Below are 9,545 nucleotides of genomic sequence, written 5' to 3'. Positions count from 1 at the left end.
CCCGACATGGGGCTCGATCTCACCACCCTGAGATCATGCCCTGAGCCAGAATCAAGAGTTGGACACTAAACTGAGTCACCCAGGCAGCCCATATCTTAGATTTTTAAAAAGGAGGAGGGCTGTGAGCAGAGGCCCACGTGGACGTAGCACCGGCCCGGTTGCTGCCCATTTTGCAACAGAAGAACGTGTACCCTCTCTGGGCCTCACAGGTGGGCAGGGCCACAGCCGAGCCAGAGCTCAGATGCCCTTGGAGCATTTTCTCAGGAGCGTCAGAACTACGTCTGATTTACCCTATCTCCCTTCCTAACATCTAGCCACGGCTCTGTACAAAGACAAGAGGTGAGTGGGGAAGGCACCCTGGGCAGCGGGAACAGTGGGAGCAGACACCCAGAGGCAGGAAGTGGGATGAAGTCTTGAGGCATGGAGCACAGAAGTCATGGAGGCTTATAAGCCCAGGCTGGGTGGCCCTTTAAGTGCAGATTTGGGAAGGCCTTCAGGGCAGGCCCGGTTTCACGGGTGTGCTGCCCACGCAGTCAGAAGAACCAGCAATCAGGTCCCTGTGGTTGCTTTAATGCTCAGTCGTCACCATCTTGAAATGCTTAATAATTTTGAACAAGAGTCTCTGCGCTTTCATTTTGCCTTGGACCTGACAAATGGCGCAGCTAGGTCTGCCTGAGGCCACAGGGTGCATCAAAGATGTTGTGACTCAGAAGGTGACCTTAGGCACAGCATGAAGAAGAACAGACGGGAGAGAAGTTTAGAGCGTCCTGAAGAAGACTTCGTGATAGGTTGAGGGCCTAGAAAGGAAGGGCCCAATGGGAGAGGAATGAGGGAGCTAATCCCCCATCTACCACCCATCCATCCACCCGTCCTCCCATCCATCCACCCATCCATCCACTCAGCCATCCATCCACCCGTCCTCCCATCTATTTACCCATCCAGCCATCCACCCATCCATCCATCCACCCGTCCTCCTATCTATTTACCCATCCAGCCATCCACCCATCCATCCACTCACCCATCAGTTAATCATTCAGCTAACATTTCTGAGACACTATGATGGGTGAGGTGGGGTTACAAGGGTTTCCACCCTTAGGAACTTATGGTCTATTGAAAATAATAAGCTAGCCTCACCTACCCTGAGCTAGGCCATGCACCCTCGGTCCCACTCCCTGTTTTGTTTTTTCTCCTTCACCCTTTCTTTTCACATGAAAGAGTATTTGCTGCTTGCCTGCCTCTCCCGCCAGAACGTGGGCTCCTGAGGATAGGGCTTGGTCTATGGGCTCTATCACTGCTGAGTTCCAGTACCTAGAACAATCCTGGCACTTTGGAGGTGCTTAGTATATATTTGCCCAATGAATGAATGAATGAATGAATGAACGAATGAATGAATATGGGTCTGACCAAGGTTGGATTCAGATTTTTTTTTTTAAGAGAAAGAGAGAGAACAGATACACAAGCGGGGGAGGGAGGGTGAGAGGCAGAGGGAGAGGGAGAGAGAGAATCTTAAGCAGACTCCATGCCCAGCACAGAGTCTGACGCAGGGCTCGATCCCAGGACCCTGAGATCGTGACCTGAGCCAAAACCAAGATTCAGCCACTTAACCGACTGAGCCATCCAGGAGCCCCTAGATTCAGATCTTTTGAGAGCCCTATTTGCTAAGAGAATTAGGGTGACTCCCTCATATGTAATTAAAAAGATATATACTAAACTAAAATAAGTATAAGAAAATTCATCGAAGTTCTAATTTTCCCCTTGATGACTATTTGCTGCTTTCTGTGACACAGAAAATATCACACACACACACACACACATACACACACACACACACGCTTTTCTCTGTGGCCCCACTCCACTGGCGCCTGAAGCTGGCCTTCTCCTTCTGGTGGGTAACTCAGCCCCGGGAAGCAAGTGGTCCATCATCGCACCTGGGGAGGGTCCCTCTGGTGAGGATTTGGGAGGCTCGGAATGGGGGTGCTATCGTGGTGGGGTGAGAGCTCGCAGGGGAGCACAGCTGGTGACCGAGGCAGGGCCAAAGTCAGAGGCTTGGAGCCACATCTAGGTTGGGAAGGGCAGATGGAGGTGAGCCAGGCAAGGCATCTGAGAACAGGTCCCAGGGGAGGAGGAGAACCTGGGGCGTGGGGTGACTCACAGGTTACAGAAGGAGAAGGCTCCTGGGAGGGGAAGATGAGGCAACAGTGAAATGCAGCACGGGATGGGATCCAGGGAAGGAGGCAAATGTGGTTTGTTAAGTGGCCTCTGCTGGTCCACGGGGCTCATGGGTCACTGCTATCACTTGTGAGCTTCGGGAGGACTTGTGCTGGACAGGGAGGAGGAGGTGCGGGATGGGATGGAGCACGGTGGAAGGGGGCCCCTGAGGATCTCACATTCTGCAGTCACTCCCTTGTTAGCTTGTTCCCTGGCATGCAGCAGGTGCTCAGTAGATGCTTAAAAGTTCTCCCACCACTGGGAGAAAGCTCCACTGATGAGTTTGTTTATTCGACCCTCCTTCCATAAACGAGGAGGGCCTGCTAGGGACAGGAAGGGACTAGCCCGGGGCAGCAGTCGGGGCAGGGCAGGACTTGGAGCCCAAATGGTTCACAGAGCACAGGAAGCAGACTATGCGTGCTCTGTCTTGAACCCAGAATCTTGAAGTATTTTCTGCTCGGGATGAGGACCAAAGACAAGTGTTGTCAGGCTGGACAGTGCTTTCCTCGGGCCCTGATATTTCCAGTCATCCTAGAGCTTTTTTAAGGAAAAAGAAAATATGGAATACATTGGAAGTGTGAGGGTAGCAGCACGGTTGAGTGGAAGGGCACGGTACAAACTGTAGGGCTTGGGGAAATGGTCCCGTGGTTTGCCAGGCGGCCGCTGCTGGCCCAGGGGGCTTTGGGCGTGGGTGCCCCCAACTCTTTCCCAGCACGGTCTCCCCTAGGGTTGCACTGCTGCGGGAAGATGCTATGGGCGAAAAGAGCACCCCCCACCACCCCCAGCAGCTGTCATCGTCTCCGCCCTCAGATAGGTTCCACTTTGGGCGGCCTGAGAAGTGAGTCCGTTTACAGCAAGAGACCCCAGAGTCCCAGGAACGTTCGAGGCCCCGCCTGTCTCACCCTTCATTCCCTGAGACGCTCTGCACCAGGTGTCAGCCCTCAGAAAGGCCCCGGCTTCTCAGGCACAGTAATGTGTGTCAGACGGGGTTCTCAGTAAGTCAAAAACGCGACTCAAATACAAAGGGAGCAAATGTCCAAGATGTAAATTTGTCAGTGAGGGATGTAGCAGGACCTCAAAGCAGTTCAAAGCAGGAGGATTCTAGAGGCTGAGTCCGGAGGCTCCGACAGAGGAGAAAGCTGGACCACAGAAGCTCCAGACCTTGCCCTACGCCCCTCCTCACGGGGCTGTTCGTCGGCACCTTTGTCGTGCCCTCTAATAAATCAGTAAAACTAAGTCAGTGTTTCCTGAGCTCTGTGAGCCGCTCTAGCAAATTCATCAGGCCTGAAGAGGGGTCTTTGGAACCTCTATAGCGGGTTGGTCAGAACAGGTGACATGTCACCTGTGGTCTGAAGTGGTGGGGATGGGGGGGGCATCTTGTGGGATGGAGCCCTTAACCTGTAGGATCTGATGCTCCCTGGGCAGTGGGGGTTTGGTGACGGGAAGTGTCAGAAGCAAAGCTCTCTGCTGGGGGGTAAAGGAGAAGCACAGGGAAGAGACACAGAGCAGGAAGAACTCCATTTTCCCTACACAGGAAGGTGGACGAAAATCTGAGTTTTTCCTAAATAGGTCCCAAACAGCTTAACATCCTATAGGGCAATGAAACCATAACTTTGGGGAATACTTTTTTTTTCTACCGACAGAAATCCTTTGCATTTCTGTGGGACAAAAATCTACTGGGTAACATGTAACTTTGTGTAGTCTGGGGCCTGGTCAAGATACGCTTCCCCAGAGAGGAAGCGAATCCGTGGATGGGCCTGTTAGACAATGAGCCCGTGAAAGAACAGTCAAATATCCTTTTGGTTTATTTCCAACTTTCAGATGATTTTTCTTCACCTGTCTGAGCTGGGAGTTTGTCGGCGGGCTTGAGAAGCTCCAAGACTGAAATTATTTCCCTCTGTTTGGGTGTGTGCGTTTTTCTGAGGAAAGGGTTGTAGCTGTCAGCAGATGTCCGTTAGTGACCCTCCCCACAGAGCGTAACAGCTACTGACCCAAGGGGCTAGCTGCCCATCTCCTCCTCCCTCCAAAGGAGGGGGGATTTGCTGCTTGACACAGAAGTCGTCTGCCAACGTTCTCAGTCGGCTATTCAGGCACCTGCTAATAGGCGCTATGGGAGGGTCACCTCTCCCCATCTTTGAGGCCCCAGTCCAGGCGGGCCCGGCTCCAGCTGGGGACCGGTCCAGCTGCCGACTTCCAGGACGCCCAGCTCAGTGCTCTGCTTTGTACCCAGCACGCTGCTCTGCTCACACCTGGAAGCTCAGGTCCCGGCCCCAGAGCCCACTCTCCGGGCCGGCTGGGCTCATGGGGACCTCGGAGATGACGGGGAGCTGAAGTCACAAAGGTGGCCCTTGAACTATTCTGACCTTTTAAAGAGGCTTAAAGAGGTTCCACATGTATTTGAAACGAAACTGTGCGGTTCAAAAGGCCCAACTTTTTTTTTTTTGCCCTTGGCCCGCAATGCACCAGGTCGTGGCAACCTGGACTTTGGAATAAACATCTGTTGAAAGCGAGACCAGATCGTGAGCTTTGGCTGTTGATCATATCTGCATTCCTGGTTAATAAACCAGGAAATAAGTTATTCATTGATTACATCTTACTGTTTACAAACAGAAGCTTTTACAATAGAGGCTCCACGGAGGGAAGCTAATATTCATAGTTAACACTTACACGGCACCTACTGTGTCCTGGGATGTTTAAGCGCTTCCCATCAGTTACTCATGTCATTTTCATCAAGGCTCTCCAAGGCCGCTTCGATTACTCTCCCCATATTACAGACCAGGACACAGAGAAGCTTAAGAGCACTCGGCAGGGCAAGCGGGAGAGTCAGGGTTTGAACCCAGGCCATGTGGTTCTGGACCTCACACCCCTAAGCCACTAGAATTACTGCTTCTCCAAAGAAGCAGTGGTAAGAAGGTTGTGCATTCGTGCCCAAGTGCCACGTCCTCACCTGTGTAGGTGAGGGAACTGAGGCCCGGAGAGGGGGGTGAGATGTCCACGCAGCCGGCCAGCGGCAGAGCCAGGCTGGTGGCCAGGTGTGCCCACTCCCGGGCCCCTGCTCTTCTTTATTGTGATGCTTCCCCAGTAAGGCAAGCTTCAGCCAACCTTCCTCGTGCCCACAGCGGGCCCGTCGGGGCGCTGGCTACTTCCAGGTGCAGAGGAAACAAGAGTGGAGTCCTGGCCTTGGAGGGGAGGCGTGGCAGCAGGACAGGGAGGAGGAGTGGAGAGGAAGGTGAGGGGCTGGGGTGTGCAGGCCTCCTTTGCCACTCCTGCCCACAGCTTTGCCACCTCCCAGGCTCTGGACACTGTCACTGCTGCTCTCCCCGCTGTTCCCCTGCACCAGCAAGAGGCTGGCAGCTGGCCTTTCCTCCTCTCCCTTCTAATGCTGCTGTGTCCCCAGGCGAGTCAACTTTGTCAGCTCCTCTTCATGACCACCCAGATGGCTTCACTCTTGCCACCAAGGGTCAATGCCGCACCTACCTCGAAAACTATTTTAATTTTTTAGAAAGATTTTATTTATTTATTTATTTATTTGAGAGAGAGAGAGAGCGAGCGCAGAGCAGGGGCAGGGAGGGGGAGAAGGAGACGGAGAAGCAAGCTCCCCACCAAGCCGGGAGCCCAACACTCCCAATCCCAGGACCCAGGGATCATGACCTGAGCTGCAGGCAGATGCTTCACGGACTGAGCCACGCAGGTGCCCCTTAATTTTTAATTTTAAAAATTGAGGCTTCACACGCAGGTAGCAAGGAGCGTCACCACGGGCGTGATCTCGGGCATCCAGAGCCTGGAATTTCACATTACCCCACGAGGCCCCCGTGGGCTCCTTCCAGTGCTTCTCATCAATACCCATCACTGCAGTTAATATGCACCACTTGTTACAGAAATCGTACAGCGGATAAACATTCTGTGCGTTTGGCTTTCACGCAGCGTAAGTTCCATAGGATTTGTCCACTTGCGTGCGGGCGTTAGTTTACTCTTTTTCCTTGCCGCTTATTTTTCTGCTCTGTGGAGAACCTGCAATGGATTTAACCGTTCTGTGGTGATGGCCATTTGGGTCGTTTCTGGATTTTTGTCCCATAGACATGTGCTCTCGTTTCTTCCCAGCGGATAACCGGAGCAGGATTGCTGGGTCGCAGGGCAAGCCTATTTAATGAAGACTACCCTTTGGTCGTTACTAGGAGCTCCTATCACCGGCACGTGGTCGAGCCGCGTCGGTCCCGTTTGCTGGCGTCTGCATTACCTCATTTTGTCCTCACCAAACCCCAGGGATGCTGGCTGAGCAAACATTATCGCCAGCTGACGTGGGACTGCTGCTATTTGCCCACTACCTACCGTGGCCCGGGTTCAAGTTCAGAGGGGTTCGAAGCCCCGGAGAGGAGCGAAAATTACAGAACTCGGGGATTACAAAATTGTTTCCTTTGGGGAGCGAGAGCCGAGTTCCACAAAGTCTCACACGCTTTGGGATCAGACTCTGCTGCTGGGAACTGCCAGCAAGTAAGCAGGCTGGCGGGAGAGTGGCCTCAGCTGTGCTCTTGGCAGCCAAGAGGGCCTTACAAGTTTTGTGTTAGAATTGTTCTGCTATTTTAGGTTGGACAATGGTATTGAGGGTGTATTTTGTGTGTGTGTGGGGGGGTGTTTTTTAAAAAGAACCTCAATCTTTCAGGGATCTGTACTCCAGCAGGAGCGGACAGAACTGCGGGATTTCTGGGTTTGCCTTCAAGAATTCCAGAGGCAGTGGCCGGAGGAGAGACAAACACGTTTGGCCCTCACTTGGTAATTGTCGAACCTGTTTTGTTTGGTTATCCAGGACTTTACGATACTGATCTTGTTAATTTTTAGATGCTTGAATTTTTCCATGAAAAGATATTTTTAGAGTAATAAAAGTGATAATAGAGTGATAATAGAGACGTAGGTGCATTAATTTGTTTGAAGATTTTATTTATTTACTTGAGAGAGACAGAATGAGAGAGAGAGCACACAAGCAGGAAGAGGCAGAGGGAGAGGGAGAAGCAGACTCCCGGCTGAACAGGGAGCCCAATGTGGGGCCTGATGCCAGGACTCCGGGATCATGACCTGAGCCATCATGACCTTAACCGGCTGAGCCACCCAGGCACCCCGACAGTAGATGCACTAAAAAAAAAAAAGGTTTCCTTAAAGCCACGATAGCAGCTGTCACAGTATGCTCCATTCAAACTGGGCAAGAATTGAAAAACAACAACAACAACAACAGCAACAAACTGGAGCTTGAGAAAGACTCCTCCAGTTTCTGAGGCCAACTCGGGAATATTTTTGGCCCAAAGGGAACATAGGATCCGACAGGCCTGGAGGTCCCCAGGGGCCTAGCTCCTGGGCTTTTTATTAATAGCGGCTGCCAAGCCGCCCTAGGGAGCTGCAGTCCCGGGAGCAGAGCCTGGGGAGGGAATGAAGCCTCTACGCTGCCGCTGCAACTGCTTGCTGGTGGGTGTGGGCTTGCTCACCGTGGCCCGAGAGCCTAGTCACTGGGGCACGGGTGACCGCGGCAACCCGGTGGCCCCAAGGACCGCGGTCCTGCCCTTGCCCCTGCCTCGCCAGGCCTGCAGGTGGCACCGAGGCGGCACGCGGGGAGAGGTGCATGGTCAAGGCCGCAGAGCCCTGGGAACATACAGGACGCAGGAATAATCCCAGAGGGGAGCACGGCAGGGCTCGAGTACCCTTGGGCCGGGACCTGCACGCAGTGGGCCGGGGTTCTGGGGAAAGGAGGGAAGGGCATCTGAGGTGAGGGTGAGAGTCCAAGGCATCAGCGAGAAAGGCCTATGTGCCATGATTGTGGAGCAGAGGACACAGGGGCCAGGCAGCCACGCGCTCTGTGCAGGTGGGCCCTGGCCCAGCCCACTTGCTTTCGTGGGCTGTAAAATCTTGAGGGGAAGGGAGGGGGTCGCAACCTGGGACCGCTCGGGGGCCAGACAGGAGCCAGCAGGGGCAGGAAATCTCCAATTTCTAGCTTCAAAGAAATGCAAATTAAAATAAGGAGCGTTATCTACACCCTCTCCTCTAAGATCCGCAAAGATGAAAAGAACGGATAGTGACGGACAGCGCTGATGATCTCCTGGAGACCGTTCGGTTCCCACGCCTGGGTCAGAAAAGATGTTAGTAAGCTTTTTTGAGGGTGGCTTGGCAAGTGACACCAAATATGTCTCCAAAATGTTGCAGGTGCCTGCTCTCTGACTTGGTTCCTCCGCTTCTAGGACGTACAGAGAGAAACCAGAGCTCAGAGAGGCACGCTGACAGGCTGGTGCAGCTCTCTTTGTACCCGCAAGGGTGAAAAGGGGGTCTAAGTGTCCACGGGGCAGGTTAAACACTGCGAAAGAGGAGGTCATCTCTGTCTCCACGGGGAACTCTGTGAAAACAAGTGTTACAAATAGCACCTATCCTATGACTTCATTTAAAACAGCCAGCAGAGTGTGCATCGGTAGTTAGCTGCAGTAGTGGCAGTGAGGGGGGCGGGAACAAGAGGGAACTTTCATTTTCTCTTCTAAATCTTTCAGCGGTAACCACCAAATAATACAGACCAAAAGATGGAGGGAAGCGTGGAGTTTTAATAGCCAAAAGAAGTCATTGACCTTTAGGAGAGCCAGGTCTCTGTTCATATAACTGGTGCATTTACGAAGCACCTGCTGTGTGCAGGACCACCAGCTAGGGCCTGGGAGCATTTCAAAGGAAGAGGGGGAAGGGGCAAGGGTGGGTTGGGGGGAAACACTGCCCAGTCTTCCCTGAGCGCCCTGCGGCAGCTGTCCCCCAGCCTAGACTCCTGGGATCTGCCAGTGAGCAGTTTCCATCCCTGGCCCCTCTCCTGAGTTCAGTGGCTCACACAAGGATCTCCCCATCACTCTGTTCCCACCTCCAGGCACGTCTTTCCTGGGACCTACACTGCTTTAAGCGCCTGAATAATTAGTTTACCAAATCTTATCAAAGCCCCCGAGGGAGGGGGGAGCCACGCTGCCTCCGGAAAGCCTTAGCTGTCACTCCGGGAATAAGGTCGGATTTGGGGCATGGGCTCTGGAGTCAGACCTGGCCCCGACGTCGGATCCATTTTCTTAGCTGTGTGGTCGTGCTCAAGTTAGTGATCCTTTCTGCAGCCCCGGCTGGGATCAGCTATTTATAGGGGGTGCTTTGAGGATTATAGGCGGCAATGGCTGTAAAGGGCTAGCCTGAGCCAGGCACCATGCTAAGCGCTTTTATGGGCTTGGCTCAAATGAGCTGGCCCATTTTTCAGATGAGAAAACAAGAGTCTCCAGGGTGAGGAATCTCGTCTTGGGCCCCATGCTGGCAGAGGCGGAGGTGGCGAGTCCCCCAGCAGCCTC

At 53.2% G+C, this 9,545-nt stretch overlaps 1 protein-coding gene across 1 annotated transcript in view; it reads left to right on the top strand.

The window, feature by feature from the left end:
• Nucleotides 1-6,563: 6,563 nt before the first annotated feature.
• The window catches only part of CPT1A (carnitine palmitoyltransferase 1A), a 54,007-nt gene continuing 51,025 nt past the window's right edge, over nt 6,564-9,545 (top strand). Inside the window, exons 1-2 of the mRNA XM_048215155.2 lie at nt 6,564-6,699; nt 6,869-6,978. The gene's annotated coding sequence lies outside the window, so the exon portion shown is untranslated. The remainder of the gene's footprint in view (nt 6,700-6,868; nt 6,979-9,545) is intronic.

Source organism: Ursus arctos, unplaced genomic scaffold, assembly GCF_023065955.2.
Source record: "Ursus arctos isolate Adak ecotype North America unplaced genomic scaffold, UrsArc2.0 scaffold_23, whole genome shotgun sequence".
Lineage (NCBI taxonomy): Eukaryota > Metazoa > Chordata > Mammalia > Carnivora > Ursidae > Ursus > Ursus arctos.
Note: the sequence above shows the minus strand (reverse complement) of the source record. Positions and strands in the feature narration are given on the sequence as shown.